This window comes from Nycticebus coucang, chromosome 2, assembly GCF_027406575.1.
Source record: "Nycticebus coucang isolate mNycCou1 chromosome 2, mNycCou1.pri, whole genome shotgun sequence".
In the NCBI taxonomy this organism is placed as follows: domain Eukaryota; kingdom Metazoa; phylum Chordata; class Mammalia; order Primates; family Lorisidae; genus Nycticebus; species Nycticebus coucang.
Window position 1 is genome coordinate 132,528,782 of NC_069781.1, and position 22,470 is coordinate 132,551,251.

The 22,470-nt window shown below is 43.3% G+C and overlaps 1 protein-coding gene and 1 non-coding gene across 2 annotated transcripts in view; one reads left to right on the forward strand and one right to left on the reverse strand.

Moving 5' to 3' along the window:
* The window catches only part of AP3S2 (adaptor related protein complex 3 subunit sigma 2), a 60,999-nt gene that overhangs the window by 13,541 nt on the left and 24,988 nt on the right, over nucleotides 1–22,470 (reverse strand). The gene's annotated exons all lie outside the window — the stretch shown is intronic.
* LOC128580007 (U6 spliceosomal RNA) lies at nucleotides 4,091–4,197 on the forward strand. The gene has a single exon (XR_008378372.1). It is a non-coding gene; the product is annotated as a U6 spliceosomal RNA (small nuclear RNA).

The following is a 22,470-nucleotide window of genomic DNA, read 5'->3' on the forward strand; positions in this document are numbered from 1 at the left end:
CACGTGCAGAGGCAGTAAAGCCCTCTGACGCAGGGAGCAACACACTAATGCACACTACAGCCTCTTAACAAGGACGCACAACCCATTTCCCAACAATGTCTTCTCATCTATTTGCTAAAGGTCTTTCCTGGGAATTAATGAAACCAACCAAGTCCAGAAGGGGGTAGAGAAAGAGTCATCAGCACTCAGCTTTTAATACAGCAGACTATGCATCTTGATGAAGATTAACCTGTTCCTTTCTAAGTCTTAAATGCTGTGGTATCGGCCATCCTCATGTTTTAACAAAAGCACTGTGACCACGTTCTTTTATATCTGGCCAGTGTTTTATTTTCTTCCATGTGGTAACACAGTCGTGTAAGAAAGAGAGAGTGCAAATAGGCACGGGACCCTGTCTTCTGTGGCACACCGTCCTATGTTCTCTAGTGCAAAACATCTGAGGGGACAGATCTGGACTGGAGGTTTCTGTGGAGGGGTTAAGAAAGAAAGAAACCACTGCTGCTCTGAGTGAGTCAATAGGCAGGACGCCCAGAGTGGACTAAACAGCCAGAGGAAGAGGAATCATTTGAGAGTCATCCTGGCCCCGAGTCAGTCTCAAGTTCCCACATTATTCATTTCAGAAAGAAAATGCAAGGGGGAAGACAACAGGATACGGGTCTAGACACCTGGTGCATAGCCTATCTCTTACCTCACTTCCACCCAAAGCCTGGTATTGAGACATGCAGCCTGTCCTCTCTCCCCTCTTGCCTTGTAGCTCACCTGCCTGCAAGTGAGCTCCTATGTGTGATGAGACCCGTGACTGCTGGCTGGATGTCTGTGCAGGTGCAGCTGCAGTGAGCAAAGTGACACAGCCCACTGGCAGCTGACATCTGGCTAGGGAGGCAAAACAACTCAAGGCACAGTTGGACATGACATGCCACTAAATCATTTTAACAGAAACACTCCCATCACTTCTAAAGCATAGCTTTCTAAACATAATTTGGCTTTTTTCCTTTGCCACTCATGATTCATATCAACTATGAATTGTATAGGCTGAGACACCTTTAGAACTGTGTGGCCTTAAGTGCCTCTGCTGCAGTGAAGGGGGCCGAGATGATGATGTGCTCCGCAAGGGCTGTGTTTTGCTTCCACCTGTTACTAGCATCTCCTGAATCACTTTTATGACTTTTTTGATCTTCTCACTAAACACTTCCATGGTTTTCTCTAGATTTTTTTTCATCATGAAGTTCTATGAGACTCAGTCCCTAGCCCTTGATCTCTTTTTTTCTTGATTTCTTCTTCTCCTTCTCACAGTACCACACATGCTTTTAGTGAATAATGAATGAATCTAGTGGGATCTCATCTCACATTGGGGATAAACCATCCAGTCACCATGACAGGAACTATACACAGACAAATACCCCTTAAATCACCTATGTAGTCCAACACAGCTAATTTCTCTTCCACTGATGAAAGTGATTACTGTTGAGTATTTTTGTTTTTGTTTTTGTCTGTTGAGTACCAGATGAAGTAGCAGGCTTGTTCAGGAACCACACAGACTAAAAATTTATTTCAGGCATTAGAATTGCTCTAGGCGCCGTAAGACGCCCCCCACCTGAGGCATGTGACAGGCACAGGGAACAGAGGAGAGCACAGCAGCTTCAGATCTTTCATCTCATGTTCATTCCAGGCACATATCACCTGAGTGGAACTAAGGATAGTCATCTTGGATTTGGAATTTTTCTTTTTATTCTCAGATGAATGGATATAATTAAGTTAAATGTGTACATGTTACCCCACTGTTCCTACTGCACACAAGGTACTGTATCAGGTTGAAGGCATCCACTCATTTTCACCAAAAGAATGTAATCTGCAACAAAGTCTACTTTCAACTATGCCTAATGTCACAGAACGTAAAGAGCTAGAAGAAGGAAATTAAGATAAAATGTGGACCCTGTCCTCAAATGGCCTAGAGTTGAGTAATAAGTAACTATACATGTACAGAATTAATGACAATAAAAGGCAGCCTATGATAATTAAGTACCATTGCCCAGGTACAAAGTGCTAAGTTAGTTCAGAGAAGGGTGGGCCTCAAACTACTGGTCAAATGGAGAAGGCCTCTGAGAAGCAGAGAGTAGTGAACTGCCTAGTAACTTATTATTCTTCGTATTCTACTAATTCATCATCTATTTATTTATTTAGAGACAGAGTCTCACTTTGTTGCCCTTGGTAGAGTGCCGTGGTGTCACAGCTCACAGCAACCTCAAACACTTGGGCTTAAATGATTCTCTTGCCACGGCCTCCCAAGTAGCTGGGACTACAGGCACCTGCCACAACGCCCAGCTATTTTTCTTTTTCGTTGTAGTTGTAATTGTTGTTTGGCAGGCCCAGGTGAGATTCAAACCCACCAGCTCGGGTGTTAAGTGGCTGGCACCCTAGCCACTGAGCTATAGGCACCAAGCCATCTTTGTTTTTTTAATTAAAGGGTCCCTCACTCATTGGCTCCATGGTTTATGTTCTTTTGAGTATGTACAGTTGACTCTAGTCAAGTATATTCACTGCATATTATTAATTCATTTTTAACCAATTCCTATTATAAGTCAGGGTTCTCTGTGAAATAGTTTTTTAAAAATATTTAAGCAAGACTTTTCCTTTCTTGCCTAGTGTCCCATGCTTCCTCATCTCCTACCTGTTAGCAGTCCTGGTCCCACATGTTGAGCACAGTATTGAGTACAAAAGGACCAGGCCTATCCTCTTGGATCTTATGCTGTCCCTGGATGGCTGGCTGCTAACAACACATGACAAATACTCCACCCACCTTCCAACATTCAGACGTCAAGAGTAAGGGCAGAGTGGGGGCACGGCAAGGCAGCACCGCGCAGTGCAGAGAGCAGCCAGAATCACGGCCCATGGCCTGCCACTTACTTGCTGTGTAACCATGAAGAAAAATGAGGCCTCCTGTATCTCAAGTTTAGTCTCTTCATCTGTAAAATGAGGAGAATCAAAATTCCCAGCTGCCAGGCCTATTCTAAAGTTAAAAAAAGGTGATGCAGGAAATAAGTAAACACTGTATACAGGGCCCTTGGTGCTTGTCACTAAGTATCTGACAGATGCTACTTAATTTGGAAGCTATAATTCATGTCACCATGTTCAACCTCCTTTCCAATAAAGAAATCTATTCTTTGGGACATTGTAGACCCTTTGCGTCGGTGAAAGATTCTTCACCTCAGCAAGGAGAGCTCACAACTCTCCCTGAACTGCCCAGGAGCCAAGCAGCAGCGTCAGGAGGTCTCAAATGTACTGAGCTACAACATACATCTAGTCCTCTCCATCCCCTGATCCTGTCTGTGTCCTCCAGAGCAATGGCAGCAAGTCCTTGCCCTCTAACCAGTGATTCTATCACTTCACCTAATCTGACCAAATAGCCATCAGGCAGATAAGGGAAGTACCATCTGACCCTCAAAAAAAAATTTCCAAATGCCTGGACCCACAAACCTGTCTCTAAGGACATGTGGTCATCCTCACAGCTCTTATCCTTTTAAAACCACTGCCCACAGAAAAGCCCTGGCTCCACCCCATCTACTGCCCCACTCGTGCTAGGCCAGAGCAAAGTACAATGCCCTACAGACAAGCTGTGCAAAGAGCTCGGTGCTGCTACAGCACACAGTTCGAAGCAAGAAGTGGCAGAAGCGAGGCTGGAGAGGCAGACTGGGAGGGTTTGTGGAGGTCCTCTGTGGAGTGCTGACTGGCTTTAGGTTCATACCCTTAGCTGTCGTCTCTGATATTTTCTATTAACACTTAAAAATTCACTTGTGTAACACACTCTCCTCAATCACCCAGTGCCACTGGAGAAGGTGAGGGGAGCTGAGGCATGTCCTTCTCCTTAAGAATCACCGCAGGTGGGGATATGAAGGAAGGCTCTGAATCATTTATTAAGGGAATTAGACAGTAAAAAATATTTCTTTTAACATACCATTAGGAAGGTGTATATGAATTTAAGGGGGCAATACTGAACGCAGAGAGACTGGTAAGAAACAAGTAAAGACAAATTGACCATTTATTGAGCTAAGCAATTATTCAGTAATGCCACTATCTTCAAAATAATTGAATTGTGGTGCTTGCTTCAGCAGCACATATACTAAAATTGGAACGATACAGAGAAGATTAGCATGGCTCCTACGCAAGGATGACACGCAAATTCGTGAAGTATTCCATATTTAAAAAAAGAAAAATTGAATTGTGGATGTTACTGCAATTTCATCAAATCCAAGACTACACTGATTGTAAAACACACCATAACTCTATGTACTATTAAGAAAAATGGTGCCAATTAAACTATGACATACCATTGATTTTCTAAGGCAAATTTTGATTTGGATGTTAAAATCATAAATCTTACCAAGAAAGTAAATCTAAGAATTGATGGAATGATATCATCCCTGTCTTACAACTGAAGGAAGTTGTTTGAGGCACAAAGAGTCCTTTAAGAGGGCTGCATAAGCTACAAAGGAGGACCTGGAAAGACAGCGCCCACAAAGTCACTTCACACAGAACCACACTTAAGAACCCCAAGAACCCGAGTCCAACCAGATGTTACCTCCCAAAGGAGCAAAGTAAGTGGGTCTACCTGAATCCAGCAAGTATGCACAGGGTGAGACCTTGAAAGTCAAGGACTAATTAGAATCTGGTTATTAAAAATAGGCCTGTAGCTATAATTAATAGCTAATCAGATAGTATACCTAAAGAGTACCTAAAAATAAAAAACACAGAATTGAGACACTTATCTGCTATACATAAACCAATCCACATACAACCAAGGGAAGATGAAAGGAATGTCTTCTGTGGAAGCTGAGACCAGATGAAGGAGGGAGCAGACTGGAGACAGCCACACAGAGCTCATGGGTTAGCTGATGTGTTAAGTGCCTGGTTCAGGTAACAGAAAGAAAAAAGAAAACAAAAAGGAAATATCAAAAACTTGAAGAAAATATCAAAAGAAGTGATGTCACCTGGTGAGTACGTGGAAACAGTAGGGAAGTAGGCATCCCTGAGACTTAATGCACTGAAGAAAGATGGTACCACTGAGAAATGGGAAAGCTAAGAAAGGAAGGTGGGTGAGGGGTGAGGAAAGGGAGGGTAAGAAAGGACCTGGGACAGGGAAGAGACATGGTGTTGTGTGGTGTGGTGCACTCGCCATCAGAAGTGCGTCAGGTAGTCTAGAGTGAGAGGTACCATGCACTCCTGGAAAAGCCTTCAGCTCAGGTCAGTATGAGCTGTGCATCTGTGAGCAACTGGAACAGACTAGATGGGTACATGAAGAGGGGGGCTGGCAGGGTGCGAGGGACAGAGGTGCAGGGAAGGTACCCACTGCCCCCTTGCTCTGTAGGCAGGAAAGGACCAGCAAGGGGTGGGGCACAAATGGCAGGAGCCTTCTACTCCTTCCCTGAGACTTGGCATTAAATATGATCCTTTAGGGTGACTTCAGGCAGGTGGACTATGAGACTCCAAGAGGATATATTATGTATAGTGCCTGGCAGGAAGTACAGAACTCCGGCTGTGACAGAAAGCTCTCTTTGTGCCATCAGTGGTTAGGTCCAGAGGGGAACAGGCCTGGACACTCCTATCCTCACAACTGCTGGCACAGCACAGAGCTGTCTGACTCCACAAATTGGCTGGACAAAGTGTTCTCTGAAGAATGTGAACCTTAATTCCTGAAGTCATCAGCTGATAAAGTCACGAAGATTTAATAGTGACCAAGGCATAAGTGAGGAGTACTGTTTCCACCTAGCACGTAAGTTCCTCCATTTTAGACTTGAAGTGTGCCCTAGGCTTTACCTTTGCTGTCACACTTCCTCGGCCCTCCCTACTTGTCCACTAGGAGTTAATCACAGCTCCTTAGTGACAAGAAGAGATAATTCGCAGGTACCCTGTCCATTTATCTGGCCTCAAGCTCAGACTCTGCCTTGGAGGCACAGAGAGCAGTTCACTGTACTAGGCAATCAAGCATGTGCAGCAGGAGGGCTGCCTGTGCTCCTCTGTACACTGAGCCCAACAGTCCCATGGGGACACACCAACAGTATGTGCACAGGGTACAACCTTTTTACAAGTCCCCACATTTCCACACTTTCCCTCCAAGAAGCAGTGATTCACAACTCTCACTGGTTTCTTCTGTCATGATGACTTGTGATCACCTGCCCTCCTCCCCACCCTGTCTCATCCATTCCTTCCCACTAAGCTCCTGCAATCCAGCCAACTGATGCCCCTTAAACGTGTCCAACATCCTTGTGCCTCAAGGTTCCTGTACTTGCAGTCCTCCTGTGTGGAGTGTTCTCCAGAAAGCCACATTGTCTCTTACTTGAGTCTGGATCATAATCCCAGAAGATCAATTATCTCCAACATCTAAAGTCTTGAAAAATCACAATTCTGAAAGATTAAAATTCTGAATGTTGAAATCCCAAAAGCTGAATTCTGGGGAAGTGATGAGTGTATTTGGGTTGTATGCAGGATAGTTATGTCACGTCAGATAGGACTTTCATCTTGTTACCGTCTTTAATTGGAAATTAAGTTGGTTTAAGGGGATGTGTATAATACCAAGTTGACAAGGAATGAACTTGTACACTTAATTCTAGGTGTCAGCCTAACTGGATCAAAGAATCTCTAGCAATCTGGTAAAAATTTTCTGAGTATGTCTGTGAGGGTGTACCTAGAGGGTATTACTGCATCAGGTAGGGAAGACCTGCTCTCACCATATGCCCCAATCACCTCGGGGCCCAGAGAGAACAAATGCAGAAGGTGGACTAGTCTGACAGCTAGAACAGACCTGCTGCTGCTGCCCTGGACATCAGAAATTTGACTCCACAAAAATACATTATCTCAATGTAGACTTTGTGTATAAGCATGTGCATGTATGTAAAAACACTGAAACTCTGCTCGGCACCCATAGCTCAGTAGTTAGGGCGCCGGACAAGTACACCGGGGCTGGCAGGGTTGAACCTAGCCCGGGCCTGCTAAAAACAACGATAACTACAACAAAAAATAACTGGGCATTGTGGTTCCAGCTGCCTGGGAGGCTGAGGCAAGAGAATCGCTTAAGGCTCAGTGCCTGTGGCTCAAGCAGCTAAGGCACCAGCCACATATACCTGCACTGGTGGGTTCGAATCCAGCCTGGCCCGCCAAACAACAATGATGGTTGAAACAAAAAATAGCCAGGTGTTGTGGTGGGCGCCTGAAGTCCCAGCTACTTGGGAGGCAGAGGCAGGAGACTCGCTTGAGCCCAGGAGTTGAAGGTTGCTATGAGCTGTGATGCCACAGTACTCTACCCAGGGCGACAGCTTGATGTTCTGTCTCAAAAAAAAAAAAAAAAGAGGGAATCGCTTAAGCCCAAGAGTTTGAGGTTGCTGTGAGCTGTAAGGCCATGGCACTCTACTAAAGGCAACATAGTGAGACTCTGTCTCAAAAACAAAAACAAAAATAAAAAAACACTAAAACTTCTTCAATAAATGGATGTCCTTCTATACATCTACATTTATGAAAGATAAAATCTCTCAAGATCTTGGCTTTCTGGCAAATGCAGTGGTGACCCACTGTGGTTTCTGACTGATCTTGTCAAAAGATTTAGGTTGAGCCAGGTGCAGTGGCTCATGCCTGTAATCCAGCACTCTGGGAGGCTAAGGCAGGAGGATTCCTTGACCTCAGGAGTTCAAGACCAGACTGAGCAAGAGCAAGACTCTGTCTCTACTAAACAAAAATAGAAAAACTAGCCAGATGTTGTGGCAGGTGCCTGTAGCCTCAGCTACTTGGGAGGCTAAGACAAGAAGATCACTTGAACCTAGGAGTTTGAGGTTGCTATGAGCTATGACACCATGGCACTCTACTGAGGGTGACAGTGAGACTTGGGGGGGAAAAAAAAGACTTCAGCTGTTGTCGCGCATTTCAGATGAGTGCAGTTACAAAGCTGGGTGTATCAATTACCAACCACAGTAATATACTTTTCTCTCTCTGATCTATTTCTTTGTGGATAGGAGTTGTCTGCTCATAACTGTTTCATCTGTGCCCACTATCACTAGTATTACCTGTTTGCACTTTCACAAATATGGATGTTATTATTGCCTACTGTACTGATGAAGTGGCCCATGAAGTGGCATACTCTTTAATATGTTTCTCAAATAAATCTCCTTAAAATGTAAACAGATCGAGGGAAGAGACAAGATGGCTGACTGGAGCCAGCTTTCGACAAGAGGCTCCCATCCAGAGGGAGAGATAATGGACAGAATGAACTCTACGAAGCTGAAGGTCGGGAGCTGAGCTAAGAAGATTTATGAGTGCACATCATCCCTGCTGAGGCAAGCTGCAACTCCAAGGAAATAAACTTGAGGTACAAAACCCATCGCCAAGAGGATGGGAGATCCCTCCCCCAAGAGAGTGGCTCACTGTGTGCTCTCTACAAGTGAGCAGTGAATAGAAGACCTCTTATTTTACCCCACAGGAGAGAGCCGGGACTCCTTCTTCAGGGAGGTGCCACCTGTGAGCCTAGGCATTCTCTTGCCTGCCATAAAGTTGAACAAATATTTTCCCTACAATTCTGAACTCCCAGTCCACCCTTCCCCGCTCGCCTAGGATTATAGAAGCCCGACCCCTGCAGAGCCCAGAGTGTCTGGCAATTCCTTGCGAAGTCTGGACATTGTGTGGGCCGTCACTACGCCAAAACAGTGACTGGAGTGGAAGTTGGGAGATGTGGAGGAAGGGGGAAGGTGCAGCACTGTGATAGTACTTGGCTATAGAGTATTTGTCTTACCACAACAAATAAGTGAGGTGAAGGTTATGTTAAACAGTTTGATATAAGCATTCCACATTGTATATCAAATCAGCACGTTGTACCCCATAAATGCATTAATGTACACAGTTATGTTTTAATACAAAAATAAATAAAAATGTGAATTTTTTTTTTTTTGAGACTGTTATTATGTCGCCCTCAGTAGAGTACCATGGTGTCCCAGCTCACAGCAACCTCAAACTCTTGGGCTTAAGCGATTCTCTTGCCTCAGCCTCCTCAGTAGCTGGGACTACAGGTGCCCACCATTAATACCCAGCTATTTTTTTGGTTGCAGTTCTGAGCTGTAGGCCTGAGCTGGGCTCAAATCTGCCAGCTTTGGTGTATGTGGCCAGCGCCCTACTCACTGAGCTAAGGGCGCCGAGCCTGAACAAGTATCTTTTAAGTCACTTTTAAAACTATTTTTTCCAGAATTGTGTTTTCAGGATTTTGATCTCTCCAGGTTGTGATTTTTTTGGGATTTTGGACTTCACAGATTTTAAGCTTTTGGGATTTCAACATCAGGATTATGGGGTCCAGGATTCTTTCAGGGTTATTACTGGCTCCTCTCTTACTTCCTTCAGGGTTTTGCTCAAACACTATCATATTAGATGTCTTCTCTGACTACTCTATCTACCCAATCCTTACCCTGCTGTATTTTTTCCCCCTGTACTTACCATCATCTAATATATTACACTTAATCTCCCCTACTAGATGTAAGATTCATGAAGACAGGAATGTTCATTAATTGTTACCCCCAAGATATAGATGAACATACAAACTGCCACCAAGAATGGTAGATGTATCTATGAATTTGAGAATAGCAGATGTAAATATGAATTTGAGAATAGTAGATATATAAATATGAATTTGAGAATTACAGATGTATATATGAATTTGACAGTTAACCAGTATGTACCAACCAACAGAAAATACAGTGGTAAACAAGACAGTCTGATCCCTATCTTCAAGCTACTATCTGGGGGTAGAAATGAAGCAATGAAACAGCATGTGTACAGAGTTTTAGCATTTTAAATGTCGTAACCCCCACAGCCACCACACAAGTGAGGTGCTATTACACATAAACCATTAAAGCACAAGTTGCTCAGTTCATAAGTGGCAAAGCCAAGATTCAAGCTCAGTCATGCAGGCTCTGGAGTCTACAATTTTTTTTTTTTTAAGAGACAAAGTCTCACTTTATCACCTTCGGTAGAGTGCCATGGCATCACACCGCTCACAGCAACCTCCAACTCCTGGGCTTAGGCGATTCTCTTGCCTCAGCCTCCCAAGTAGCTGGGACTACAGGTGCCTGCCACAACGCCCGGCTATTTTTGTTGTTGTTGCAGTTTGGCCGGGGCTGGGTTTGAACCCGCCACCTTTGGTATATGGGGCTGGCGCCCTACTCACTGAGCCACAGGCGCTGCCAGAGTCTACAATTTTTTTTTAAAGACAGAGTCCCCCTCTGCCGCCCAGGCTGGAGTGCTGTGACACATCATAGCTCACAGTAGCCTCAAACTCGTGGGCTCAAGCCCTCTTCTAGCCTCAGCCTTAAAGATGCTGGGGTTACAGGTGCGAGCCCCAATGATCAGCTTAGTCTGTGCTCTTCACCAGACAATAGACAAACCTATCTAGTTCAGTTGGTGCATAGAAGGGGAGTGCCAGGAAAGGCTTTATGAAGACTTTTTTAAAGGGTGGGTCAGAATTGTCAGTATGGAGATGTAGGCTGGAGATTGTTTTGGACATGCTGAGTCTGAAGTACAGTGAGTTTGGATGGCAACTGAGGAGTTACCAGCAGATAGGTAAATGAAAAAGTCACAGGATTGTGTGAGCCTTCTAAACACAGGGTAAGAGAAAAGTGAAGGACCATTTAAGAGGTAAGAAGTCCAAAGGACCAACAAGAATGACCACAAAGGTAGAGAAAATACCAGGTGACTGTATTATCATGAAAACTAAGAAGAATGTTGTAAGAATGAGGAAGTATCAAAATTACTAGGTGAAAAGGGATTCAGGAACAAGGCTCTCCACAGTAGGATCACTATTTACTACTTCTAGCTTCTCTTTGACTAATTCTGTGCACATACCCTGTCCTCTAACCCACGGTCTTGATCTAGGATAGAACCTTTCCACCTCAGCAAGCACCTGGAAATTTATCAGGCAGGTGCCCTTCTGGCATTTAGAAGAAAGGGCCAGGGACAAGGAAAAATGGCACGGCCTGAAGTTTCCACAGTGCCTCCATTGGGAGATCTCTGTCTGGCCAGGTTTCTGCACAGTCCTAAATCTCCTATGGCTCTTATCCCCAACATTCACATACCTTCCCACTGGCTGCCATAGCCTTTGTTCTTTGAATGCTGGTTTTGGAAATAGAAATCAACAAATTCTATGTGTTTTTATATCTACGCCCGTCATAATATTTATCCTTTAAAATCCTCAAATTCTGTGGTTTAATGGAAAGAACACAAGTGTTAAAGTTTTAGGTACTGCAGCCTGAGTTTCAGTTTCCTGGGCTGTTTCATAGAAAAGCTACCTTATAAGATCACTGAGGATAAAGTACCTGGCACTTGGCAGCTGCCCAATCAATATTAATTTCCCTTCCTATGACTACTCCTCCCTTTATAATTTCTCTACTCAGGAACTTAGATAGCCCTCCCTGCTGTTCTCACTTGGCATTGATCTCCTTCCTCCCTATCTGGCTTATGACAAGTCACACTTGTGTGCTAGGCTAGCCTTGCCTATGCTGTGACTCATTCAGTAGGACGCTACCTGCTGTGCCCTTGTACTAGACCCTTAACACTCAGCTAGAAGCTGCACACAGGCTACTACCACACTGCCCACCTGTTTTAGGGCCAAACCTCAGAAACAGTTAATTCTTCAAAGTCCCATTCTTCTTTCTCTACTTCTGATCAAATAACATTAAATAAAAGAGCTTGCAACTAGGTACTATATTATTCTATGTAAATAATTTATATTTACTTTAGTTTTATAAAATGCAAAATGCAGATATGCTATATATATAGCTGAGGCAGTGCTTACGATCACTTCTATAAAAAGTAGTAGAAGATGACAGCTACCCAATACAAACTCCACACATACGGAAAAGTTACCTTGTACCTACATCACCTTTTCCAGAATGTGCTACCCACTCCAAGAATGTCTCTGCTGTGTGATCCATCTTTCTAGTCGACTATGAGCTGCTGCTGCTGCTTCTTTTTTTTTGAGACAGAGTTTCACTATGTCTCCCTTGGTAGAGTGCCATGGTGTTACAGCTCACAGCAACCTCCAGCTTTTGGGCTTAACTGATTCTTTTGCCTCAGCCTCCCAAGTAGCTGGGACTACAGGTGCCCGCCGCAATGCCCGGCTATTTTTTTGTTGTTGCAGTTGTCATTGTTTAGCTGGCCTGGGCCAGGTTTGAACCCGCCAGCCTTGGTGTATGTGGCTAGCACCATAACCATTGTGCTACGGGCGCCAAGCCAGACTATGAGCTTCTTGATGGTAGAAAATTTGACTTTCTCATCTTTGTATCTCCAAATTTAGCATAGTATCTTTCTCATAGTGAATGTGTAATGTTTGCTGTTTGTCTGATAATCAGAGAAAAAAAGCCAAATACACTCTCAACAGACATCAGTACTTTACCAAGGTCAGAGAGCTCAGGTCAGGATAGACTTGTGGAAAGCCTCTGTTAAGGAGAGGGGCACTTGCCTCCCAGATATAAAAGCAATTTATTCTGTTAGGGAATTTTATTTTTATTTATTTATTTTTTGAGACAGAGTCTTGCTGTGCTGCCTGGGTAGAGTGCTATGGTGTCAGCCTACCTCACAGCAACCTCAGTCTCTTGAGCTTAAGTAATCCTCCTGCCTCAGCCTCCCAAGTAGCTAGGACTACGGGCACCCTCTAGAATGCCCGGAGGCTAGTTTTTCTATTTTTAGTAGAGACAGGGTCTCACTTTTTCTCAGGCTGATCTCAAACTCCTGAATTCAAGCAATCCACCTGCCTCAGCCTCCCAGAGTACTGGGATTACAGACAAGGAGCCACTATACCTGGCTACTCTATTTTTTTTTTTTTTTGTAGTAGAAATAGGGTCTTGCTTTGCTCATGCTCCTCTCAAACTCCTGACCCCAAGCGATCTTCCTGACTCTACCTCCCACAGTGCTAGCTGTTAGGGTAGTTTAATTTTATAAGTCACCTGAAATTAACTCAGTCAGTATATAAGATATGAAAATCAAATATTCTGTTAAAGAAACTTAAAAGCTGCTGCTATGTGAGATGCCTTTTCCTAAGATTCAACTATGTTTTCTTAGAAGAGGAATCCTCTTTTTTTTTTTCTGTAGAGACAGAGTCTCACTTTATTGCCCTCGGTAGAGTGCCATGGCATCACACAGCTCACAGCAACCTCCAACTCCTGGGCTTAAGCGATTCTCTTGCCTCAGCCTCCCGAGTAGCTGGGACTACAGGCGTCCGCCACAACACCCGGCTATTAAATCCTCTCTTTTTCTAACACAAAAACATGTCTAGGTACCCTCTTACAAAGTGATAGTGTCAAATGTCAGCTTCTCTAAAAAAATAAATGAGAAACTGTTAGTAATATTCAAAACTAATTCAAGTTCTCTTCATTCCTAGGCCCATGTTAGGACTAAACTTGCCTGGCCCCTTGAAGGTGGGCATGTGACTGATTTGGGGCACTAAAATGTGAATGTAATTGGACGCATCACTTGAAGAGCCAATGCACAAGCACAGAGTTAGAAGTACATGTTGAGCAGGGTTTTCATCAGCTGCACCCTGAGTAGCTACAGGGAGAGACACCACCATGACCTTGTTACGTAAGTGAGGAATAAACTGGGACTTTGGAGTTATGTATTATCTACCACACCTTGACTGATACAAAAAAAAAAAAAAAATCAAGCCTAGCAAAGGGTTCTTAGCAAGGGATCAAGAAATTGTGCTTCTCATCTCAGACTGGAGAATCTTATTCTGTAATACAGGCAGTCTCAGAGTTATAAACATCCAAGTTACGGACAACTTGCATTTATAAACGGAGGCTATTAAAGTAAGTCCCTGAGTTACAAACACCCAACTGATGTACAATTCATGCTTACAAATGGAGGCTATATTACAGGTAACAGGTAAACATACCTGCTCCAACTTACATACAAATTCAACTTAAGAGCAAACCTACAGAACTTGTCCTATTCCTCAATGGCTACACAAGGGGTAACAGGAACAGCAATAGAATCAAATCTCAATCCCAGACTTTAGGGCAACACCTCCAACTCAGCTTCACGTACTGCTATAGCTTTGACAAATACTAAGCTCTAAAAGTCAAATTTTGCTGTTTTGTGTATACTAGTACACAAAACCAGTACTAAGGAATGATTAAACACACCACAGAGATTCTCTGCAACTTCAGGCAGTGAGACTGTGTGGAAGTCATGCAGTCAAGGAAGCGAGTGAGAGGTTGTACTCGCCATGTGATCTGCAACATGAAGTATAGTCTGGAGCAATTTTAACTTTTTTCTTTCTTCCTTTTTTTAATCTTAGAAAGTCAAGAAGTCATTATTGCTGGTTTCTGTCAGTTGCCCTGAAGGACTATGCTACTGACCTCTGGAAAATGCCATGCAGCCCACACTAATAACCAAAGGTAGAGGTGGGACGTACCTTAGCTCCCATTTGTTGAGGATATGCTCTAAGACCCAGGGGACACCTGAGACTGCAATGGTGCTGAACTCATTATATACTATGTTTCTCCCTTTCATGTAAATAAAACCTCAGATAAATTTAATTTGGAAATTAGGCACAGTGAGAGTAGTAAGTGATAAAAAATAAATTAAAAAAATAGGGCTCGGCGCCTGTGGCTCAAGTGGCTAAGGCGCCAGCCACATACACCTGAGCTGGAGGGTTCAAATCCAGCCTGGGTCTGACAAACAATGACAGCTGCAACCAAAAAGTAGCTGGGCATTGTGGTGGCCTGTAGTCCTACTTGGGAGGCGAAGGTAGGAGAATCGCTTGAGCCCGGGAGTTGGAGGTTGCTGTGAGCTGTGATGACACAGCACTCTACCCAGGGTGATAGCTTGAGGCTCTGTCTCAAAGTAAATAAATAAACAAACAAACAAATAAATAAAACCTCAGATAAATTTAATTTGGAAATTAGGCACAGTGAGAGTAATAACTAATAAAAAATAGAACAATTATAACATGCCAGCATTACTATTCTTGCACTTTGGGGCCATTAAGAAGTAAAATAAAGATTGCTTATACACAAGCACTGGGATACCATGACAGTAGACCTGATAACTGAGATGGCTACTCAGTGACCAACAGGCAGGTAGTGCATACAGTGTGGACCCACTGGACAAGAGATTAAGCCTCATCCCGGGGTAGGGGGGCTGAGTAACATTACATCATGTTACTCTGAACCGCACAGACTTTAAAACTTAAGAATTGTTTATTTCTAGAATATTCCATTTAATATTTTTGGACCACAGTTGACCATGGATCACTGAAACTACAGAAAAAGAAACTACGGACAAAGGGAAAATTCCATACCTGGGTCTACAAAGATATTATCAAACTGTTGTCTCAATCATCCTTTAACTCCTCCCTACACTTAGCCTTCATGTATGTGAGATAATAAATTTCCTTACTGCTTAAGCCAAAAACAAAAAAATCTGCCACAACGTTTTTAGCTATCAAGTATCAACAGAGACGGGCTAAGGATGTGATGGGACACAGGCTGGCCTTGGCTCCTCTCTTAGGCATATCCAGACAGAGAAACAAAGGTAGCCAGAGTTGGTCAGACACATCAACAAGTACCTTTTACAGGAAATAAACTCAAACAAAACATCTTACTCATGTAGGCCAAAACAGCTCCTCCTTCGTCATCAAAGATACACAAAATACATGTGCAACCTCTCTTCCCCATCCCTGAACTCAGCAATGGAATGGCTACTTCAGCATCATAAGGGAGTGGCAGGTGTTGATGAGCTTTGTTATCACAAGCTATTCCCAGAAGGGACATCTGACAAATATAATTCATTACTGCTTTTTATGACCCTCTCATCTTAGTGATTCAATTCTGAACCCTCAGCATTTTCCCATTTCAGCAGCAATACACAGCAGAGATTTAAAATTCCACATTATTAGGTTTTCTCGGGTCAGACCCACAAGCGTATGTTCTAACTCTCCTGAGAGGATCTAGAGACACCTTAGGACATTCTAAAGGTGAATAGGGGAGGATTCTAACTCCCTTGCATCATTGCTTGTCAAAAATCTCAGGAGATATAAACTAGTGATTTCCTAACACCACGTGAATAACAAAATAAACAGTATTATAACTGTAAGAGAAATATGCAGTGGCAGCAAAATACATCATGAAACTTTTTCAAAGATAAGACTATGAGAAAGAGCAATGTTTTCATGGCCTTTTATTTCCTTTCAAAATCCATGTGCAATACAATAGCTAGCACTGGAATCATTTTATTGCTCTAACAGGAATCCTCACAGGTATCTAAAAGGCAACGTTAGAATGACGAAGCAAAAAAGCATGATTACCTCGGAAGATGAAAAAAAGCTTTTTTTTTTTTTGAGACAGAGCCTCAAGTTATCACCCTGGGTAGAATGCCGTGGCATCACAGCTCACAGCAATGTCCAACTCCTGGGCTCAGGTGATTCTCCTGCCTCCGCCTACCAAGTAGCTGGGACTACAGGCGCCCACCACAATGCCCGGCTATTTTTTGGTTGTAGCCATCATTGTTGTTTGGCGGGCCCGGGCTGGATTCGAACCCACCAGCTCAGGTGTATGTGGCTGGCACCTTAGCTGCTTGAGCCACAGGCGTCGAGCTGAAAAAAAAAAAGCTTTTGATATATTTGAATGTCCTTTAGCCACAAGGAAGAGAAGGAAACTTCCTTAACCTGATGAAGAATATTTGCCAGAAAAACCTACAGCAAATACTTCATGGTGGCAGGATGAAAGCTCCCCTTGAAACCAGGAACAAAAGTAGATGCCACTGTCACCACTCCTACTGAACCTCACACTAGAGATCCTTGTCCACAGAGTGAGGCAAGAGAAAGACATAAAAGGCATGAAGGTTAGAAGGAAGTGAGCAAAATGTCTGACAGAGTATCAGAATTAATAAGAAAAGAGTTTAACACAATCTCTGGTTTTAACATCAACATGTAAAAACAAAGAAAGTCATTTGTACATAGCAGTAATAAACCCACACATGTAAAACCTCTATGGGAAAAAATTATAAATGTTCATTGAGAAACCTCAAAGATGACCTAAAGAAATGGAGAGATAAGGCTCACATCTGTGATCCTGGCATTCTGGGAGGCTAAGGTGGGTTGATTGGTTGAGCTTGGGAGTTCCAGACCAGCCTGAGCAAGAGTGAGACCACATCTCTACTAAAAATAGAGAAACTCGGTTTGGCACCGGTAACTCAGTGGCAAGGGTGCCAGCCACATATACCAGAGCTGGTGGGTTTGAACCCAGCCTATACCTGCCAAACAACAATGACGACTACAACCAAAAAATAGCTGGGCATTATGGTTGGTGCCTGTCATCCCAGCTACTTGGGAGGTTGAGGCAAGAGAATTGCTTAAGAATTTGAGGTTGCTGTGAGCTGTGACGCCACGGCACTCTACCAAGGGTGACATAGTGAGACTCTGTCTCAAAAATAAATAAATAAATAAAATAAATAAAAATAGAAAAACTAGTAGGGTATGGTGGCAGGTGCCTGTACTCCCAGCTATTTGGAAGGCTGTGGCAGGAGGCTCCTTTGAACCCAAGAGTTTGAGGTTGCTATGAGCTATGACACCACAGCACTCTACCCAGGGTGACAGAGCAAGACTGTCTCAAAAGAAAAAAAAGGGACAGAGATATACCACACTAAGGATAAAACCAGACATTATAAAAATGTAAATTCTCCTCAGATATACTATAGACTTGATGGAATTCCAATGAAAACCTTAACTCGTGTATGCACGGTATAACTCAGAAGCTGACTCCACATCATGTACTAAAATGGAAAGGACCAAGAACTACCAAGCTACTGTTAAAGAAGAAGAAAGTGGGTGGATTTTCTTTCCAACAGTTATAAAAACTTAAGAAATGATTGTATGGCCAGGCGTACTGGCTTAAGCCTGTAATCCCAGTACTTTGGGAGGCTGAAGCCATAGGATCACTGGAGACCAGGAGTTTGAATCCAGCCTAGATAACACAGTGAGACTCTTAACACTACAAAAGAAAACTTTAATTAGCAGACATTGTTACACACACCTGTAGGCCCAACTGCTCAGAGGCTGAGACAGGAGGATCTCTGAAGCCCTGGAGTGCAGAGTGCAGTGAGCTATGACTGTATCACTGTAATCCAGTCTGGGTGACAGCTAGAACCTATCTCTAAAAAAAAAAAAAAAAAAGTTTAAAAAGAAAATACTATTATAACTAAGTGTGGTATAAGGATAAAAAAAACTAGAAAAAGGACAGAGTATAGAAATAGACCCCTTAATTTAGATTTTTAATTTATGATAAAGGTGGTGCTAAAGAGCTGTGGGGAAAGGATCTTTTCCAAAAATGGTGATAGAAACCTTGGGGATCTGGGTGGTGCCTGTGGCTCAAAGGGTTAGGGCACCGGACAGAGGTGGTGGGTTCAAACCCAGCCCCTGCCAAAAACTGAAAAAAAAAAAAAAAAAACCTTGGGGATCTTATAGTGGAAGAAGGAGAAATTGGATCTTACCACACAGGTGTAAAAATATGCTCTAAGTGAGTTATAGACTTAAAGATCTTAGAAAACGATACAGAAGAATATCTTTATAATCTCAGGAAAAGAAATGATTTCTTGCATCTGAAAAAACCTAACTATAAAGGAAGAGACTGATAAATTTTCCCCCAGTTCTTTATTCAAATAAAGAACTTCTGTTTACCAAAATATATCATAAAGAAAAAATATATATATATATCATAAAGAGAATGAAATTATAAGAATGAGAGGAGGCTTGGTGCCCATAACTCAGTGGCTAGTGCGCCGGCCACATACACTGGAGCTGGTGAGTTCGAACCCAGCCCGGGCCTGCTGAACAACAATGACAACTACAACAAAAAAATACCCGGCTGTTATGGCGGGCACCTGTAGTCTCAGCTACTTGGGAAGTTGAGGCAAGAGAATCACTTAAGCCCAAGAGTTTGAGGTTGCTGTGAGCTGTGATACCACAGCACTCTACCGAGGGCGAGATACACTCTGACTCAAAAAAAAAATCAGAGGAAATTTGCACAAAGCACTTGTTTTGAAAACATATGAAGAATTTCTACAAAGAAATTATTTTTGTTTTTTGGTAGAGACAGAGTCTCACTTTATCGCCCTCGGTAGAGTGCCGTGTCATCACACAGCTCACAGCAACCTCCAACTCCTGGGCTCAGGAGTAGTCTCCTGAGTAGCTGGGACTACAGGTGCCCACTGCAACGCCCGGCTATTTTTTTGTTGCAATTTGGCCCAGGCCAGATTTGAACCCACCACCCTCAGTATATGGGGCCAGCACCCTACCCACTGAGACACAGGTGCCACCCTACAAATAAATTTTCAAAATACAGGTAGACAACCTAACAGAAAAATGAACACAGGCCACTTAAAAAGCACTTCACAAGAGAGCACCTTCCAATGGCCGATAAACATAAGAAAGGAGGCTCACCTTTGTGAATAATCCAATAAATGCCAATTAGAATCATAATGAAATACCACCACCTACCTGTCAGTCAGGACAGGCTTGGTTAAGCTACAGTAACAATTCCAGTATTTTATGGATTAAACAAACGGATTAAACAAACGGTGGTCTATTTCTCTCTCAGCTGTACATGTGCCAACTGCAGGTACCCCTGGGGGCTCCGCTTTACCTTGCCTTCAGTTATGGACTGGGCTCTGCATCCAGTATCCACAAATGCCAAAGCAGAAAAAGAGATCAATGTATGAACTCCTAAAGTTTAGCCTAGAAGTGATCGTGTCACTTCTACCCTCATCCCATTAGCTAAAGCAAGCCCCATAACTACACTCAACTTCAAGAGGGCACAGAAGTACAGTTCTACCATGTGCCCTGAAGGGGAGAGAACCAGAAATACTTGATTAACAGTATTACCACAATGGAATATCCATTTTTGGTGAGCACATGGAGCAGTGGGAACACCCCCTCCCCATTATGGAAATACAAATTAATACAAGCAATCTGGGAAAGTCTGGCATAATCTAATAAAGTGACAGATACCGTGGCCCACAGTCAGGATCTGCACTGGGCCTCAAGCCTCGGACCTATTTTTGCCAGTGTTGCTGGTACCTTTGGGCTTCCCCTTCTTCTCTTTCCTAGAGGGCCCATATCTATTGCCTAGAAATTCTACCATTAAGAGAAGCAGATGTTTTAAGAGAATGTAAAAAGATGTACAACAGCATACATTTTTATGAATATTCATGGTGGTGTGTTTCATAATGGCCCCAGACTCAAAATAAGCAAAACCCATTAGTCACATAATAGAACGCTATGCAACAATGAAATTAAACCACCTACAGCTACATACACAAAAGGAATGATTCTCACAAACGATACCAAGCAAAGAAGGTAAGACACAAAAGAATGTATGTTACAATTCTGAAAGTCACCTGGGAAGCACAGTTGGGTTGCCTAGACAATGAGCTAGAAGGGCTAAGAGAGGCCTCCCCATCGCCTAGTGAGAGGCTGCACTCAAGTACTACAGGACCTGCCACTGTCTCTTCCAGTTGGATTGCCCCACAGGCCCCCAAGTTTTCAGCTATTGGGCAGCTGGCATTTCCAGACAATTTCTATAAACAGCTATCACTCAAATACAGATGCCTGGTGTCCAAGCACTCTGTGCATCTCTTCACTGGTAAGGCTCCATCACAGATACCTGATAAAAAGAGCATCGGGGCCCTGCTATTTGGGAAGCTGAGACAGGAGGGTTGCTCAAGCCCAAGAGCTTAAGGTTGCTATGAGCTATGACGCCATAGCAACTCTAGCCAGGGCAGAGAGTGAGACTTCATCTCCAAAAAAACCCAATACAGCACAGGGGAGGTTGGCAAGGAGAGTCACTCCAGCAGAGACCAGCCCTGATACACCTCTCCATGGGGACGATGGAGGATAAGAGACCTGTGCCTTCCCTTCTCTTGCTTAGAAAATTCCCCTCTTCCCAGTAAAATCTGTCCCTGAATCTACGTTCTGAGATGTTGAGAAATTTGTCTCCAGCCTGTCGAGCAACAGGTGGCATCTGCAAAGAAACCCCAAAGGTAACACCTTGTATTTCACAATAAAAAAACATTGTTTTAAAGTAACAGGCCAGGAGTGGTGGCTCATGCCTGTAATCCCAGCACTCTGGGAGGACTGTTTGAACTCTGGAATTCAAGACCAGCCTGAGCAAGAGCGAGACCCTGTCTGTACTAAAAATAGAGAAATCAGCCGGCATGGCAGCAGGTAGCTATAGTCCGAGCTAATTAGGAAGCTGAGGCAGGAGAATCATTTCAGCCCAGGAGTTTGAGGTTGCTATGAGCTAGGCTGAGGCCACGGCACTCTAGCCAGGGTGACAGAGTAAGACTCTCTCAAAAAAAAAAAACAAAAAAAAAAAAACAGCATAAAAATAAAAATTAAATAGTAACAATAAGGGCCTCCATTCCCCTCATAGTTTCACGTCTATTCAATAATACTAACCTTTTTCCCCACTAAGTACAAAAGGGAACTAAATTTGAACTATGGCTCTGCTGGACAGAAGTCATAAGACATAACACCTTTAACACATCTAAATGTTTAGAGAGGGCAGTAAGCAGTCTCTGGAGTTTCCAAGGCCCTCTCCTACGAGAAGGAGGGTGACTCAACAGTGTCCGTGAGTACGGGGGGCCTGGTAAGGCCCAAGCCTCCAGGAAGGAGGCTCCACGGCTCTCCCACACCAGCTGCTAAGGGAGCCGCAGAACCAAGCCGGATGGTGAGTCAGAAAACCTCAGTCCATCCCACTGTCCAAAATTAAGAATGCTCTCAGCTTGTAAAGTGGCATCTGCAAACCTTGGTAGTCAACTGAGATCGAAGGTCCTATAGGAAAATGACAAAAAATTCTCTACATATTGTAGTGATGCCAGCAACAACAGATCTAAATACTCCTAGCTCATTAAGACAAAAAGATAAATAAAGGATCATGGCTCAGTAACTAGTAGCCGCCTCCTAAAAATTGTTATCTCCCTCCAAGGGCCAATCATAGTGAACCATCAGCTGGATCAAGTAACCCCAAGACACAGCAGCCTATAGTCAGAACACTGGGGAGAGCACCCACCCAGGTGAATGAAATATACATGCAGTTAGGGTTAGAGTTAACTTCTCCTATGTTCAATTTGGTAACATGTGAAGACACATGCCATGCCACAGTTATGCTAGCAAAACAAATGTGACAAACGTACTTGAGATTACCTTAATTCTGCCTCTGCTAGCCTGGCCTCAAATTATGCCTCAGAAGTCTTAGTCACAGTATTATTCTTTAGGAAAGATAAATTTTACTGCTATCTCAAACCAGTAGTATGTTACGATTATTTGCAAGCTTCATCTTATAAACACCATAAAACCATTTATCTCACCTTTGGTCAGATAGCCAGTGATATATCACCATCCTATACCAAGAAATCTCTCTGTAAACAGATGAACCATGATGCAGGCCCAGTATT